General features: G+C 40.9%; 1 protein-coding gene across 8 annotated transcripts in view; it reads right to left on the bottom strand.

Moving 5' to 3' along the window:
• Window positions 1-17,825, bottom strand: part of LOC100746960 (ankyrin repeat domain-containing protein 50) — a 218,934-nt gene extending 201,109 nt beyond the window's left edge. For all 8 annotated transcript variants that reach the window (XM_012381497.3, XM_012381500.3, XM_012381502.3 and 5 more), the window contains exon 1: window positions 17,166-17,825. The gene's annotated coding sequence lies outside the window, so the exon portion shown is untranslated. The remainder of the gene's footprint in view (window positions 1-17,165) is intronic.
• Between the last annotated feature and the right edge of the window lie 29 nt (window positions 17,826-17,854).

Below are 17,854 nucleotides of genomic sequence, written 5' to 3' on the forward strand. Positions count from 1 at the left end.
GGCCGACCGTGAAAGGGAGCTTGTTTCGTTGCTCGTAGAAATTGTAAGTGGCTCTCGTACGATAGACTCGAACGCTGCATTAACATCGAGCATGGTATTTCTATCTAGTGGCTGAGCGATCGACTTTTTCCTTCTGGTTGCCTCTGCGTAGACGAACGATAATCGTAAAATCGATGCAACTTTCAAATTCGCGTTGTTGAAACATCTGCAGTGGCTCGCGAAACTATTCAAACGGGAAGCTCTCTCGTATAGAAAAACTTTTTACCGCTGTATCGCGGGGAAAAAGCATCTGGAAATTTCACTAGCAATCGTAACGAGATACGATTATCGTGATTTTAGCGATGTCACGTTGACCGACAGCGTGGTGGATTTAAAAAATTCTTTCCTTGGAAAATAGGAAACGTGATTTATCTATCCCTGTGCTCTATTTCGTACGTAAAGTAAACAGACGTGTTTGCTTTCAAATAAGTCGCGAGACGAGCCCTCGGAATCAGTCGTCGAACCAAAGAACAAAATTCTAAAGGAAGAAAATCCCAGCAAAATTCTAGCGTAAAGAAAAATGCTCATTACGAGAAACTACGCTGAGAGATACAAAATACAAATATTAATAGAGCAAAATATAAAATACACAATCTAACGACAAAGACATCGAACAATACGATCGAACCATGGAATTTGTATTTCATCATGTCGAGAATAGAATTTCTCGAAGGGAGAGGGAAGAACGAAGAAAGAAAATGGGAGGAACGTTTAAGAAATTGCGTACAACAAAGAGAAGGAGCGCTCGTTGTTCGGTAGGAGAGCTAGCAAGTGTATAGCATAGTACAGAGACGCTGGAACGAAGAAGAGAGAATCAATAATAAACTGGCATAGTGCCACAGACTATACCGCGGATGCATCTTTGCTTGGTCGAGCTCGATTCTCGAACAACGAATGGAGGAAAGCTACCGGCGACGAGACGGTGGCCGAACTCGCCTGTTTCGAGCAAGTTGATCGAACAAAGGCCGCTAACAAGTTTAATTTACTTCGGATTCAAGGGAAGGAAAAGTTTAAGTAACACAAGCTGACTTTTACTTGATCGAAATTAGCTCGCACTATGATTATACAGAGATTGTTGGAAATAATGGGAAACTGCTTTCGAACGAATAATTATACCGCCGTGGCAAAAGAATAATAGCGAATCTGAATGGAAATAATTTTTAAATTGGTGAAATTGAGCCGAACTTTCTCGCAGGCTGTAGGGAACGTTTCACTCGATCGATTATTAATAACAGCGACGAACTAACGCGCACTAACAAATACGAAGACACAGAGGATTTTCACCAGCGACAAGTACACTTATCGCTAGGTCAACTAACGACTTAACGCAGTTTTATGTTTTACGTTTACACGTACACGTACTTTTCTGCATTTTTATCTATATATTCTTCATAAATTCGTAAACGTGTGCAATCTATCGATAAGATAGTCGATAAGCCGTAACGCTCGATCGTAAGTTCTATTTTTTCCAAACGATTCCTTTTATTCCATTGGCCCAGATGCCAAGATTACGCGGATCGAAAGAGTTTCGCGCTATTTCCCAACAGTATCGTAACATCGTACAATGAGAAAATACTTTTACGCGTTATACTTATCGTGTAACTTATCGAAGATAATGCCAATAAACTCGTATTTGAATGTAGCTGTTGGAAAAAGTATGCTTCGAATCTTTTCGTATTTGAACGTTTAAAGTTCAAGTTTCTCTCGACTCGGCCATAGATCAGGTTAATTACTCTAATCTGTGATACTTGGATCTTCGAATTTCTTCGTGCAATAAGAATGGAAAATTGAATATACTCGACCATCCGTAACGATGAAAAGTAACTGGAAAAAGAATGGACGAAGAGACATTGGAACCATCTGGAACAACTAGGTCGTCGATCGATCTATAGATCGATAGAAAGACGATCGGGATCCAGAACGATAGTTGGCGATCGTGACGAATACGTTGATTCGATAATAAAGGTAAACTTCGGGCCATGTATACCCTGTGTGTCTAGGTACATATACGTGTGTAAATTGTACACAGAGGCGTGTAGGATGCACCCAGGTCGATTTCTGCGTGGCACCGGTTACCATAACGGTACTAGCGTCAACATGGCTCATCAAGCTTCTAATAATGACTTGTCGATTTTTCAAATACCTGCTGCACCCTAATCTTTTCCCCTGTTCACCCGTCAAACGTCGCCCCTTCTGTCGTAAATTAATCCGAGTAATCGTTTTATAATAACAGTATATTCTTTGGTCGTCTACGACTTTTTCTCTGGAAGAAAAAACTTGCTACTTACGTGCTAGCGTTTATTCGGGCCGTTGCTCTTTGTACAACGATCTCTTTTACTTTCTAGGATGAGTCGAAACAAAATTTAGAAACGACTGGTTATTTCAGTCGTTTCTAAATTTCTTTCAAAGTGAGGTACGACAGCTTTCTTTTTTTTTTTCTTTCTTTTAACATTAATATTTGATCGACGAAATAGCTTCAAATGTTCGAGTCGAAGTGCAAACGTACGATTACAAATTCAAAGAAGGTAATTCTAACGGCGTGCAATTACAAATTCGAATTGAAGTATTCAAATTCAGATATACGTAGAATTTGGAATTGCAATTTGCAATCAGAAGCCCAAGCAGCTTGCCTGTCGATGATCCAATTCGAATATGCCGATTAAACGCTGAAATCTAAAGGTTCAAGCTCGAAACAACATTTGCATTGTTAGATACTTTAAGTCGAAAAGTTCCGTTAGAATTTTCAAATTCGAATATCTAAATTCGAACAATTGAATTCGAATGGAAATATGGAAGCTCGCGGCGCTTCGATCGAAGCCATCGGAACCAATTGCCAATTCGGACATTCAAATTGAAATTGAAACGTGTCACCGGCTCGTTCGTCGACAGTTCATCAACATCTACGTCGCCTAATTCAGCCCTCGTTAAAAAACCAAACACAATCGCGTTCCTCCACTGGACCCTATCGAACAAGCTCAAATTAGATGGACATAATTAAATCCAAATTCCAATTCGAACATTCCAATACACGTGGAAAGCCAGCGCGTCAACCTAACACCGGTTTCTCTACTTTCTGCAGCTTTTTCCATCGTACGGCTGTGCCTTCGATAGGAAACCAAACGCAATCGCATTTTCTCGCTTCTATCGTATCATTGCCCGTATAAATCAAATACTTAAATCCAGGTAATCAAACGCGTAACCCATTCAAACATTGCGATTCACGTGGAAACGTAGCAGCACCCATTGGTCCACGTTCTGCAGCAGCCTCTTACGTCGTGTAACTCTACCCTCGATCGAAAACCAAACGCAACATCATCGACGACTGTAGAGCTGGAGCCGTCAAATGCTGATAATTAAATCCGATTTCCCATCCAGACTACCAAATTCGAATACGATCGCGGTCGCTCCACTCGATCATATCAGTCAGCCTGCCAGAACTTTGGTCCGGACGTCATCATCGACCTCTGTGTCACCTCGTCGACTGCTATTACGAGAGCGAAGCTAGGGAAATTCGGTTGAAGAGGCAATCGCAGGATCGTGTTCTCGATCCTCTGGCTATAGAAACCGAAGAGAGCGAGAGAGCGAGAGAGAGAGAGAGAGAGAGAGTGAGAAAGGACAGACGACCGTCATCGATAACTAGGAAATCGCGTCTCCATAGTTCGCTGTCTCTCTCAAAAGGTTTCGTGGCTCGAGGCACCTTTGACTGCGTCGCTGCTCGCCTCGCTCCTCAGGAACGAAAGGAAGACTAACTCTGGGTCCTCCGCTCTCTCCCTCTCTCTCTCTTTCTCTGTCTTTCTTCCGCTTGGAGTACTGCCACTCTATATTTAAACGGGCCGCGCACCACCGGCACAATAGGCTTTATGCTAGCAATCAGTATTCTACTTCCGTGACTAGACATCGAGGCGCTCTCCGGCTATCGATTCGCTTCCTTCAATGTCAATAACCTGCGATGCTCGCCTCGATGACGGACGTATCGAGCCTCGCTGACGATATCGTCTAGCGACGGCCGATCATCGATTCTTCGATCATAGGCATTCGATTCTGTCTAGGCAAATCACTGCTCCACAGCGTGATCGATAACGAATTTTCCGCTGGATCGGTGATTATACGTGTACAATAGCATGGGATATGAACGAGAGGAAATTTCGATACAAGTGCAAGTTTTAGGTCGTTTATCAGGCAACAGGTATTTGATTCAACGGGTTAACAGCAGAGGTTATTCGCTTTCGTTTAATTCCATCCATCGATCCTTCACTTTGGATATCGTAATACGGTTCTTGCGCTTCGTCCGACGAGTTTCCAACGAAGATATCAGGAAACCTCTGCGGATATCCAAACTGGCGATATCTTCACCGGTTAACTGATTTTCACGAGTATAATTGAACGAATGACAATATCTTGCGTTACGATCAGTCCTGTCGCCGATAAAATTGAAAAGTGAAACGTTCATTTCGCTACAACTTAATTCCATGTTACAACAGCCACGCGTACTCCGCGCTCGACGAGTATATCCGTCGTCGCCTACTTGACAACGTCGCCAACCGATCTAGTCGAAATGTACGCAAAGTTTCCGAATATCGAAACTTCCAAATTTACTCGTCGACCTGCTCTTTTGCTATCTCGTCCCTTGAAATCGTCAAAACCGAAGTTCGCGTATTAGGTTGTTCGAAAAGTTTCATTCGTTTCATAAGGAAATAATAGACGCGCAATGTTTTTTGTTTTATATTAGCTTATCCAATCATGCACGAGCATAATAATAGAGATAGAACGAAATGGATCATACCTAATTCAATAATAAACAGAAATTCTTGTTCGTCCATTATCACCTTACGAAACGAAAGAAACTTTTCGGAGAACCTAATAATAGTTCGTACCTGTGCGTATCGGGTCGCTGTTAAGAGAAAAATCCAATCTCCGGGGAATTAAAGCAAACCAATTATCCTTCCATAAGCCGCGCAAAATTCCCTAGCAGAGATCCAACGAATCTTGCTGTTCTCGATCGGAACAAAAGCGCCGCAGATTTTCCCTTGTCCAAGCTTCTCCTACGTTCATAGAAGGAACGAATGGAACAGAGGGATGATGGATTTTCCTATTTGCGAGGTCAATCGCCCGACAAATATCTCGTCGGATCTCTCGATCGTAGCCGGAAGTGCTGCTGACGTTCGTCAACCGCGAAACGTCGATGACAGACGCACAAAGCGAGCTCGCAGGCAAGAGTAAAAATCAATTGGACGGGACAGGGAGATTTGTTAAGGAAAGCAATTTTTCAACGTTCTATGGTCGTAAAATATTCCAGCCCGACGTCTATCCGTGATCGACGACGAGAATTTTCGTATACGAAAGTAAATATTCTTAAATGGACGACTATTGTAAAGCGCGGATTAGCGTCAGTGTCAGTGTCAGTGCTTCTCCAGGGCTTTGTTAAAGTCCGTTGTAACGGCGAAACGTCGAGACACTTGTCTAAAAAGAAAAAAGAAAGAAGAACATACTCCAACCGCCGAGAGAACCAGCCTGCAAAAGCCTAAAAGATCTTGCGGGTCTCGTTTCCGTCTGCTTGTCCTCGTTTGGAGCTTTAAGAAACGCGAAATGTCGTGTTCGGGGGACTAACGGTCGAAGGAACTTTAGGTTTTAGTATATTTCGCGCTGTAAAATTTAATATCGTTGTTTATTTCCAGTAGAAAATATGCAGAAAATGATGAAAGACCGGGAGAGGATCGTCAAAGTGAAACGCGTGAAAATCTATATTCCTTCGATAGATGTTACTACGCTCGGAAATAAAATATGTATGCGAGAAATATTTTGTCGTATAAATGGAAATACGTTGGATATACGATATCCAAATAAAATATGCCAAAGAAATATTCCTTTCGTAACAAATTTCCCATATCTTCCCATCGTCGATCGAGATTAATCTTCGACTATCGCTCGGTAAAACATTCGGTAGTTGGATAAAATATTTTTAGGAAATGGCGTAAAATTCTCAATTCCTCGGCGATCGATCCAGCGTATTCGATACTTTCGTTTCGAGACGATTTTTTTCTCGTAGGATGAAGACAGGAAACATAGAAGGTTCGTACGTTACACGGAAAATTTGCACCAGCTCTGTTTATTGCGTGCAAGAACAAATGGTATTCGTCGCGATGAAATTTTCACGACGGTGTTCTCTTCGCGCAATTCCCATCGGTTTACCAGCTGGTAAACGAAAAAAGAAAAAAAGTATATAAAACTAACATGACAGGGAATCGTTAAAATTCCGATCCACCTCGGTTCGCGAAAACGGATCGAGAGGATTCGTCAAGCGTTCGCTACCAAACATCCTCCAAACTGCGTCGTACACGCGCGTGGGAATTACGAAGATCGCACGAGGAACAACGAGCGTGCGATCTGCAAGATTAATCGCGCGATATTTATTTCGCTGAATTTAACTGGCGCGGAGTGTGTGTTTCAGGGAAGTGGAAATTAGAAAACAAGAGACGGAGCGACGATCGAAACGTTCGTAAACTGTAGAGAGGAGAACAGAGGCAAAGTGTACAGAGGCGTAAAAGGAAAAGTAGAGAAATATAGGAGAACTGTAAGAGACGGCGAAGCGTGATGAAAAGAGCAGAGAAGCAGAAGAAGGTAAGTGGATGACACGAAATGAAACGTCCAAAGAAAACAGACCACGCGGTTCAAACGGTACGATGAAAGAAAATCCGAAGAAACTCTATCGAAGAAGAAAGAGAAATTGTAGGAAAATAGAAGATAAAAAAGCCAAACACGTTTAAGGATAATAAATAGAGAAAGGAGCAAGCAAACGAGGATAAAACGGAGAAGGTTTCCTTGGTTGCGATTTCATGCGGGAAAAAGCATCCCATGGCCAGGAATATTCTTCGCGGCGGGTCTGGCATATTCGCGCGTGCCAATATTAAATTCGTCGGTTCGGACGATCCACGAAACTCGTGGAATGCGAGAGAAAACATTCCTGCTTGGCTTCGGCCAGAGAGGGATCGTTGCCTCTCTCACGGTTTTCGATTTACGCCGTCCAACTCTCGCATCGATTCCTATCGGATCCGCGTTTCGTTCCATCCGCTCGTTTTTCGCGACTTCGTCGCCGTCCTTCCTCCTGTTTATTCATTAACATCGAGTATTATTCGATGGAATTCGAACGTTTCTTTCTACGAAGTCGTTTCCGCGTGCGTGATTGTTCCAAAGAATTAAAAATTTGATGGATACCAGAGGTGCAGCGGAATGGAATTTTTCATAGAAATTTTGTAGATTTGCAGAATTCATGGAATTTTACAGCGCAATTTAGGGGATTCGATCGTGAAACGATTTACTGGAAAATGATGGATGGCAAGCGTTTTTCTCTCATTGCATTATTTATCTATTCGTGTACAGCGTAGATTCTTCTCCAAAGAATTCTCTCTAAAATTAAACAACAAACATACAGCGGTAAGTGTATCAAATCACGAAGAAGGAAGAATCGCGATCGTTCCATGACGCCTAATTCGCGTCCCACGTTTACCTCTTTATCGTAGCCTAACGTGGTCCAGTCGATTCGTCGACTCCAATCGATACGATGAACGCAACTTCACTTTTTATAGCTGTTCTCGTATCAAAATAAAACGCCACTCTATTATCCGTTTTATTCCGCGTCATTTTCAACTTTTACTTCCAATCTTTACCGCGTTGGACAGCGAAAAATAAAAAATACCTGGCCTTCTTCCTAAAAATGCCTCGACTTCTTCCAACTACCATACAATTCAGATGTTAATGCGAATCGATACGACCTAACCGCCGACGAAGAGCACGCGCACGGACCCATACGAGAGAATATTAAGCGGAAAAATTCGTTAAAATCCCCTTTCTTCCCCGTGAACCCTTCGACTCTTCTTCGACCTTCTATTGGTTTGGCAACTAAGTGATTGCGGATTTTCTCATTAGATGGTATTGACAAAATCCGCAATCTCTTAGTTGCCAACGAAATAAATCACGAGGACGAGAGAAACCGTCCGTCGATCGTGCAAGAGCCACGAGCGGTTTCTCGAAGCAGCCCGAAGGAAGCATTCCTCGATCGTACGGAAACGTGTACGACGACGAACGAAGGAGGGAAAGTGGCCGAGGAATCGGCGGCAGCCATCTGCGATCTCCGTACACGAGTAATAACTTCATGTTAGCGAGCAGTTGTTTGCATATCGTGCGGTATAGTTAGGTATAGCTGGCCTCGCCAGGCCAGATTCGACCGGCCTCGGGTCAACGACGCGAAACGCCGATCGTCGCCACAGAGACGAGACAGTTTCCTCGAGACGAAAGTTTGCTGGAGCTGGTTGGCAACGCGGTGAGGAATCGTCTACCGTGTTCGATGGTCCGGTAACGTCGAACGTTACGCTCGTTCTTCCGGCTTGCAACGTTTCGGAGGAAGCTGGATTTCTTGGTCGAAGCGAGTCGGATCAACGAGGGACACGATACGACGTCTGGCCTCGTCTCCAACCAGAGAATAAAGCTTTCGCCTCTTTCCACGATGGTTCTTGGTTCTTGGAAGGACGAGTTTTATTTTCCACGGATTCGATTTATCGATGGATGGTTCTTCAGGCTGATCCTTTCTTATCTTTATTTGCAAGAATGTGGATTTGAAGAGAAACGCGAGTAGGAAAAATTTCAAAGCGTAAAGATTCACGTAAATGTTGCGAATAATGTACGAAAGTATATAAAATACAAAGAATTTAGCATCTGTTACGGTGTATTATAGCGAGTGAAACAAATCTCTGCTAATAGGTTTTAGTCTTCTATTCGTCTTTCAAAAATATGAATTTGTACAAATATTTGCGATCTAACGATCAGTGTTTTTGAAAGGATTTGGATTTAGCGTGAAAATTACTCTCGCGTCGTGTAATTTTATGTTTGGATAAAAAGATGAAAGCTAGAGAGGACGATTTCCATTCGAGTTTCTCACCCGTGTTTTTCAAACGCTGTCGAAAGAGATTAAGTTGCGACGGGACCAGTAATGAATTTAACGAGAAAAGATGTAGATGGAGATTGGTGTATACTGTGTGCAATTTCATACTCTAAGAGAATAATTTCCGTAAAAATTTTTTATGCAAATTCCTCCAACGTTTTCGCAGGGTTTTTTTCAATTTTTCAACCTACAGATAAAATTCATCGATTTTATCTGACGCGCGATGATAAAATCGACGAGTTTTATCTGACATTCGATTAAACGTTTCAAAAGAACGTATTTATAAGCAACTACGATAAAGGAAATATGATCGCTCGACTGTACGATAGAAATATATTTAGAAAGGAAAGGAAGCGCAGCACATTGAAGCGAAAAATTGTAAAATCAATCTGCAGTATAAAATCAACAATGGAGCAGCTGAAAGAGTGGTTTCCATCGATCTAAAATTTTGTTCGCCCGCTACAACCTACGTACAATAATGTCCCGAATCAACGAATGGAGTAAATTGCTCGTGTGCAGTATGTGGGAAATACAAAACTTCGAATACGATCTTCTCACGAAATTCGTGTTCAGCACAATATCGCACACGCAGAAAATATGAGGCAAATCGATGACCCGAGCTTCGAGTTCCATAATCGAGTACACGTGCACTCGATCGCAGCTTTTCCAACTGAATTTCTTTACACGTAGTAAATGCGCATCGCAATTTTATACGGTCGTAGGCGTGTGAATTATAAGAAAAAGATGAAAAAGAAAAGTAGTAATTGTATTAAAAAATAATTACACAATTAATTAAGTAAGAGTAAATACGTAATAAGTATTATACTTTATTTTAGTATAATAATTTTGAGTTGATAACGTGTGAATTTGGACAATTTGTTACAATTTTCACGCGTGTATTCTGTTGAATTATTATTTATTAATATGTTGCTAAGACTTCGATCTATACTTTTACTTTCGTATTACGCGAAATTACTATTTTTCGATAAACGATGCATCGAACAAGATATCAGTTCGTATACTTGTTCATTAAGTGGTACATCAATCGAAAAAACATCATTGTTAACTCGTATATCATTATAAAATATAAACGTTGGAAAGTTGGTATCATCAAAGAATTTATTAATCGTTTGAATCGGCGAATGTTTCTGTAATTCAGTGTCAGGTATGGGCAACTTTTATAAATCGCCCTGCCTCGATCTAGCAAACACGTTTAACGTTTGAATTTTATCCAGAGATAGAGTAGCTGTCGCATTTATCAAAAATATTGGAAACGTGAAAATTTCCAATGGAAACGGTAACTCATATTTACTGAACCCGCGTAAAGATTAAGTTAACGCAATTAACGAGAAACTGTCCGGCAATGAAATGTAGCGCTGTGTATCAGTTTTTCATTTTTACAGTGCTGCAGCTGAAATTCGTGGAATAGAGTTATCGGTATCGTTATATATTCCGGGCCTTTTTTCCATTCGCTCGTAAATTGTCCAGCATACCGGCGCCTCCTCAAGTAATTTTACAATTTACCACGATTTTCTATAGGCTCGTTCCGATAAACATATACCCTAACTTGCTAAAAGAGATCGTATCACCTGGCAATTATCAAATTTGATAATCGTTAAACGATAATTTCACGTTATATCAAATTTGACAATTATCAAACGATAATTTCTTTCAATGATCGACAGATTAACTTGCTGGCAGTATCCTAATTGTTCGATAAAATTACGCTACTTTGCGCAATTCAATGCAATGTCGCAATTCAAACTATTTAACATCTTCAACTTCAACATCTGATCGGAGAACCTCAAAATCCAAAGACTATCAGCACCCTGTTAAAAAGCATTGAATTGTAGAAGGCAAAATTGAACGAATAATCGATAACTTTGGACTTTCTATTCCAAACTATTATCTATTTATCCTCGAAGAATGTAATTTTCTTTGTTCTATCGCTTCTTCTAGCAAATCGATTGATATAATTATATTCGTGTTTCGATAAAACTCAAAATTACAGTAATTTGTCAGAGGAGCTGGTATATTTATAATGACCGCAAGCCAGTCATTTTGATGGATTTACAATGACCGATCGGCGAATCGTACGAGATAAATTTGTAAATGTGACAAGTCCTTTTTATGCCAGAGGAATAAAGAGAGAGAGAGAGAGAGAGAGAGATAGGAAGAAGGAACACACATTATTAGCGTTATAAACGTCAGTTTAATGCTTCAGGATATACCAAGGAAAAAATAAACGCAACCGCGGCAGAAAATTCCTTTTCCACGGGTCAAAGCAGCCACGTCACCGCTCGAGCATCCGATCCTCGAAGGTTACCATTCCACGATTCCTTCCTCGATCCTTGCCACATCCACTCAACCCTACATTTCCTCATTTTTCAGCGAGGAATCATCACCTGCTACGAGATACCCTGTACACGTTTCGCTGCCTAAGTGGGGGACAGAACTGGATTTGAAAGAGAGAACAAGCTAATAAGAACGAAACTTATCACGGTTGGCAAGCGAACGATAATTTAAGAGTCGAATATCGAATTTACAATAAGAATGGAGCGCGAAAGGATGAAAATTGATCGAATAGAAAAGGCGGAAGATACAATACGTGTTCTGTTACGCACGATCTTATGAATACGAACGCAAGGAATTTCGACAACAAGAAAAATAATCGTGTTTTCGCTAGATTCTTCCGACTGGTTTATTCGCCTTGTTTCGCCGCGAAAGACTCGCCAAGATTCAAAGAACGCGTTAATTTACTTTTATCTCGGCAGGATCGTCGATGTCCTTGGATCTGCTACAAGTTACTAGGCCAACTTTTCAAGGAACGTTTCAACGAAAGGAAAGACTTGGCCGCGAAATTTGCAACGAAACGCCCTATCCACGTCAAGGGCGACTCTCTCGTGTTTTTCTTAAACCCAAGAAATTTCTCAGCGCTGGAAAAACACGATTAAGTAAAAAACGATGTAAGGAACGCAGCAGGGTTACGAACGACAAGGAAAATAATCTTCTTAATCCGAAAACAAACTCCGCTCGCTCATCCGCGTTACTACGATCCATATTTATAGGAAAAAGCTGTTCGAGAGAAAAAGCAAATGGCTGAACGAGGCCGAAACGTCTTGCACGTTACCTCGAATCTCCGTGGAACGAGTATAGGATCTGTTGCAGAGGTTACAAGGGTTCCCTTCGAGGGAATTCCAGGAGGAGACGGCCACGTTCCCCGGAAACGACAACGCGATCCTTCCATTTACACCGTGTCACGACGAGTTCGGGACACCGTCGGGAGAGAAGCGGCCGGGTAAACGAGATAAATAGAGGGGGAGGCCCGGGGGACAGAGGAATATATTTGCATGGGCGAATTGGAACACCTGGTTGCGCGTGTATGTCCGCTGAGAGAAATTGCACGGAACGTCCTTGCTCGTTCCAGGCGAAACCGAGGGCTGGTTAATTCGAGGAAAGTGTCCGGCTAATCTGTGCTGCGATTTTCTCCGATGACTTCCACCAGCTCCATCTTCTTCAAATCGCTTTTTTAGTTATATTCTCGCTCCGTGTGTGCACGCGTTTAAATTCCTGTCGTTCATTTTAATACCAGAAATATACACCAGTTCTCTCTTATTTAATATTCGTATCCCGTCCTTAAACGAGTATTTTACTGGCTAGTATTTTACGTAGTTTTGAAAGAAAATTAAAGATCTACTTGTGTAAACAGAAGCGAGTAAGTAATTCAAAACAACGTTAAATTACGTTGTAACGTTGCGACGTACGATATCGATGTAACAGACATACCACGTACTATGAAAAAGAACATATGGTTTCCAGAAAATATATTCGAACCAAGTCTAACCAACCTATCCTAATCTGCTTATCCTTCTCTAATAAGTCTAAATATTAAACTCTCTACCCTTACATTCTAGCCTTAAAACCAAACAAAACAACGTTTCACAGACTTTACTTTTATCCTTCGGCAGTCCTTCTGGCATTCGTAAGAATAACAGAGTGGAAGATTTCTGGGACCATTTAACCGATTCAGAACGACTAGAAAAAACACACACGGAAAGGAGCTTCAAGGTAAGAGAGAAAAGCGAGAAGCAGCTGGCTGGATGACGTCACTACCTGTCTTACAGGCTCTGCCAACACCCCTTGGGGTATGGGTCAATCCTGGTACACAGCCGAGAGTTTTGTCCAACTATTCCAAGTGGCGCAACTTCATTTGCGTCCGGACCACATTTTCCGGAAACGCTATACGCGGTGACTGCTAAGTTTCCTCAAGTATTTCCACAGAAGGTTACATAACGTCTCGACGTGCCCTGTCTCTATGCGGGTGTAATACACGAAGGCGAGAAGGTATTCCACTTGCAAATTTTGTAGGAAAATTTAACGATATGCCATCAAGGACGAAGGCATTTTCCTGTTGTTTTGCTACTGAAAGCGGCCAACGAGCCGATAATTGTGGTATCGGGGATTTAATTGAACAAGCGGGAATTGTAGAGTTTGAGGGAAAACGGTGAACAGTGGGGAAATTAATCGTTCGGAAATGTGAACGTTCGAGCGTCCAATTTTTATACATTCGAGAATTGATATTTTTATGAAATTAACGTTTGGAGAAGGATCGAAGCTGTCGATATTTAATTATCCCCTGAATATCGTTCTTCGATTATTTGCAACGATGCGGTAAAAAATGTCATCCGTATCGATGAGGAAAACATTTAAAAAATGCTTCCTCTCTATATTGAATTTAAAGTATTGTCAAGCATAGAACTATATGCACAATATTCGTACGGAATATTTTAGTAACGCGTATCATTCGTTATCCATTCGACAGAGATAAATATTGATTAATAATTGCTCGTATGGCATTGGTAAACGTCTGAAAAATTGTGCGCAACGATAAAGCGAACACCCCGTACATTTTTTTTATTTGCCATTATTTATACTTTCTATATAGACGTAGAACAATCGAAGAGGAAAAATCGTGCGAAAAAACGATTTCAATTATAATCGAGTAAGCACATTCTGCCGGCTAATTAAAGTTAGTAGCTGTAATTGCGCAGCGCTCTGTATATATTATTATACCCCGCCATTATCTAGTATTTGTATGAGAATAATTAGCGGAATGATTGTGGTTAACGACTAATTAACGAAGTTAGTATACGGGCAATCTTAATGTACACCATTGTAGCACGCCTTCAAATGGTTCATTTTCAACGTTAACGTTAAGTTAGTAAATGGCGAACTGCAATTTTCCTTTTATATAGCTTGATTCGTTTTAATTCGTTCCACTATTTCATGTAACTGTTCTTGGATAATGAACGACGCAATCGATCTGTCATTTAAATTTAAGCGCATGTCGATGAAGAATACGTTACGCAAGATGATGTCACGACGTTGACTCACAGGTTGATTTAATTTAATGGGAAAAGAAGCGTAACGTAGGTTAGTGTCAAACGAACAAGACGAATAAAAAATATCTGGAAAGAGGTTACACAACGTACGTAATAGAAATAACACTTAAATATTCTTTTCTTTAGTCAGACTATTATAGATTAGGTTACGTAAAATGTTTCTTAACCTACGCTTACATGACAAATAGATTTTCGTCGGTATCGATCATCGATAGACGATAATTCTAGATTCAATTTGTTGGTAATTACACAGAAGTAATTAACTGTTCCGAACGTTTACGACAGACTTAACCTCTTAATGCTTTGTACGATATGTACATATGTTACATACTAAGTGTATCCATTTTGAAGGAGATTTATAATCATGAATATCTTAATCGATCTATGTTTATTACATTATATTCAAATAATATTATTCATTGATTCCAAATGTTATCAATATAATCATAACAATCGCGATTCACTACAGTGTTAATGAAATTTCAAAATATTTTATGCAACACATACGATATATGTACATATACGCAAAAGTGTTTCTATAGTATGCATTCAAATGAGCCAGTGTATGATTCACTATTATTATTATATTATACGACTATATAATCTTTTGTTAATAATTCGAGCATTAAAGTGTTAAACGTACATAAAACGCAACCAGATAAAGTTACAACGTTGTAAGATATTGCAAGTTTTATAAACTACCGTTAGTCACGATACATCATATAAAATAAGGTTATGTACGAACCAATATAGCGAAGATCACTTCGTAAATCCTTTTGTTCGAATGAAACACACCCGTAAAAGCATCCCATTGCGAAAGGATCGGTCGTTCACGGAAGAAAATGTTAATTAAAATGCTTTACGTTCCGATCGCGTTTAATCGCCGTTAAGGTCAACGGTTTCCGATCGTCGATACACACTACTTCAGACGCGTGTACTTATTTATGTACTTGTAGCAAATATAACGTAATTCGAGCGCTTAAGATAAGGACAGCGAATCGAATTAAAACGGGAAACGTATCCGGTTCTACGGCTAACGGCTAATTACTTGACGATAAATTCAAACTACGATTGAACGTCGCGTCGAATCGAATGGTTGCATGAAACGAGAGATCGATTGTATGTGCAAAAGATGCCAACGACCGGCGGCCGGCGACTCTTTCTAAGTGGCGACTCCTTTCAACCGTTTCTTTCTCAAATTATTATCGACCAAGTAATTCGCGTAAACAATATCGTAACGTCTTCTCCGAATTTAGTGCTATCGTTGCGTCAAGGAAATCAACACGGATTGTTTTCATCGCAAATGCAAGTGTGAACTTTCTACGACTTTCCACGGCATGTATTCGCAAAGGAAATTAAGGTTAGTCGTTAACAATATCGATTCCACCATATTGAATTCTCGTTTCTTGTTATTAAAGCGTGCGATAATCTAAAAAATAAATAGTTATTAAAGGAATACATAACAGAAAAGAAAGATTACAAGTTCTCGTTATGTTATCAGTCTTTTAATTATTTTCATACTTTCTTTATAACGCTTATGTGATTGTAATACAAATACTCGAGTGCTTTCTCACGTGATTTTAATCATTGTATACGAGTAGGTATTCCTGAAAGAATATATATTCTCATGTTTTTTTCATTACACTTCCCGTCGTCGTACCGTATCGACTAACAAATGGTTATAAAATTTTTGAGCAATTTCAATTTGGATACAATGGAGGAATAGCGAATAGGTTGCGAAAAAAAATGGTGTCCGGAGAAGAAATTAATATGGCTTTCAAAATGCTGTCTCCGCGTCGGATATACTAAACCCGCACGTTTTCCTCCAACCAGATGGTCTATTCACATAACACTCCATTCAACTTCTTTACAAACGGCTACCATGTTCCCAGTGATCTTCCATTAAACTTTCGAAAATTTGCCGAAAGTTTACTCCTTTTAATGGAGGCTTTAATAACTCCGCGCGAAGAAGTGTCTTTTTCATTCTATTCCTTTTATTACCGAAACTGTTAATCACTCTTTCATAAAGAATATTCGTCTCAAATCGGTAAAATTTAGAAATATTTTGCGTAAAAAACAGCAACGGTAGTTACGAGGTCGACAATTTCAAATTTCGTTGCATATACATACATACAGTGGCTACGAATAGCATCTATTCATAACCTTAGTTTCCAATCAAGCGTTCTTCTATCAGGTTTTCATTTTTATAGTATCAAATCTGTGATATCGTAAATAACATCCATGACAATGACAAAGATTACGCGATATATTCGATACTTCGTTAGTAGAGAAAATTGAATATCCACTGAACAAAAATATCTCTCGGTATCAGTTTAATTTCAAAGGGTTAGAAAAAAATTGACAACCATCGTTTTTGACGCGAACTCTTAAATCCCACGCACACAGAGGGCCATAGAGCCGCACGACGGCTGCCCAGTCGAGACTTCTTCGAGACAATCGCGCGCGTCTCACGGATCGCGAAGAAATCGCATCGTCGCGTCGTCTAACCTCAATGACACAATCGAGCGGAGGCAGTGAACTTCTCTCTGGCGTCGGACTATTTCAAGCTCTCGAAACGCGGCAGGACAAGAGAGAGAAGAAAACCAGTTCACCGCGCGCGTAGAGCTACGTGACTTACGTAAAATATAATACGCTTCCGAGGAAAGATGCGTCGTAACACACGTAAATAATACGTATGGGTACATACATACACGTATACATAGACGCACACGTACACGTACGTCATCACTTGGATCATTACTCGCAAAGGACAAAATTCATCGACTTACGTCAACTGCAGCTCCACTCTCAATCGATACACCACGATGTCTCTCTCACACTCTGTTCGTCTGCGTTGCTCTTTCACAGCCGTTCGCTTCGTCCCTTTGTTCCTATCGTCCCGGTAGATTCTCACCAATAAACACCAAAACAAAACCGAACAGGGATAAACGCATAGAAGGAAGGAAGGAAGGAAGGAACACAGGACTGTATATTTTCGACAGGATCTTCCTTCGTCACGATAATCACGGAGAACGGCGAAACGATAGGAAATAAGGGGGGACTAGCACGAATAGAGAGAAAGAAACAAGAGAAAAACGTCGAACACAACACACACGCGGGCCGCGATTCCGGCGCACAGCTGGTGGAACGTCGTCGCGCGCGTTACGCTGTGTCGGCCACTCGAAACTCCGGCTGGCGTTTCAAGGGCAAGGCTAGCCCTCGTCGTCGAAGGAACGCGGTATTATCATGGCTGTACGAATGAATGGTTACGCGTCCAACGATGTGAAAAACGAATTATACAACGAGTGACCTTGCCGCGAACCGAACCGAATTTTCGTCGTAGAGAATCGCAATCGACCCTGGTCGAGCTTTTGTTCCGTATCAAGAGGAGAAACCGTGCTCGTCGCGAACCGACTCCCTCGATGGACGCGACGATACTGAGGCGCCGGCGTGTTTATTGCCCCCACCACCGACCGCC

This window comes from Bombus impatiens, unplaced genomic scaffold (assembly GCF_000188095.3).
Source record: "Bombus impatiens unplaced genomic scaffold, BIMP_2.2 scf_0133, whole genome shotgun sequence".
In the NCBI taxonomy this organism is placed as follows: Eukaryota; Metazoa; Arthropoda; class Insecta; order Hymenoptera; family Apidae; genus Bombus; species Bombus impatiens.